The sequence below is a fragment of the Giraffa tippelskirchi genome, chromosome 3 (assembly GCF_054371585.1).
Source record: "Giraffa tippelskirchi isolate mGirTip1 chromosome 3, T2T-mGirTip1v1.2.pri, whole genome shotgun sequence".
Taxonomy (NCBI): domain Eukaryota; kingdom Metazoa; phylum Chordata; class Mammalia; order Artiodactyla; family Giraffidae; genus Giraffa; species Giraffa tippelskirchi.
The window spans coordinates 100208758-100209638 of record NC_137277.1 but is presented as its reverse complement, the minus strand read 5'-3'; the positions used below and the strand labels follow the sequence as shown (position 1 = coordinate 100209638).

The following is an 881-nucleotide window of genomic DNA, read 5'->3' as shown; positions in this document are numbered from 1 at the left end:
TACATTTGTTAGTTGCTCACTCATGTCTGATTCTTTGAGACCCCATGGACTGTAGCCCACCAGGCCCCTCCATCCATGGGATTTTCCAGGCAAGAATTCTGGAGTGGGGTGCCATTTTTCCTTCAGGGGATCTTCCCAGCCCAGGGATCAAATCTGCTTCTCCTGTGTCTCCTGCATTGCAGGCAGATTCTTTACCCACTGAACCATCAGGGAAGCCCAGTGATTGCTATAAGGATTACAATTAATGTCTTAATTTATAAGAATCTAGTTCAGATTAATACCTAATTCATTACAATAGTATACAGAAACTTTGCTCCTGTATGACTTCTTCTTCTCTTCCTGTGTGCTGTTATTGTCATGCAAAGTATACCTTTATAGATTGTGTGTCCATCAGTAAAGAAAAAAAAATACTTTAGAAATTTGTAAGTCATTCTATCAAAGTGGTCGTGCTAGTCTTCTCTATATTGTTCCAACTTCAGTATATATGCTGCCAAACTGAGCACAGCATAAGGTAGTATTGTCATGAAAAGCTACTCTGGCTTCAGTATAGAAAATGAATTAAAGAGGAGGCCAATCTAGAATGAGAAAACTCGATAAAAGATGCTCAAACATATCTGGTAAAAGATGATAGTGATCTGAACTAGAGTTCAGGACTAGAGTACTAGAGAAGAGATGTAGGCAAATTAACTAATTTGAAGGATATTAAAGAGATAATAAACTAGCTTTGGTAACTGGATATAGGGTTGAGCAAAAGAAAGGAGTCAAAAATGATTAATTCTCTGTATTATGTACAGAGGGAATTACAGTGCTATTCACAGAGAGAGAGAGAACACTGAAATTGAAGCTTTGGGAGAAAATATGATAAGCTCAATTTTGGATAT

General features: G+C 37.5%; 1 non-coding gene across 1 annotated transcript; it reads right to left on the bottom strand.

Annotated features, from left to right (window-relative positions):
- Window positions 1-396: 396 nt before the first annotated feature.
- On the bottom strand, window positions 397-503 carry LOC145543929 (U6 spliceosomal RNA). The gene has a single exon (XR_014081171.1). It is a non-coding gene; the product is annotated as a U6 spliceosomal RNA (small nuclear RNA).
- Window positions 504-881: the final 378 nt, after the last annotated feature.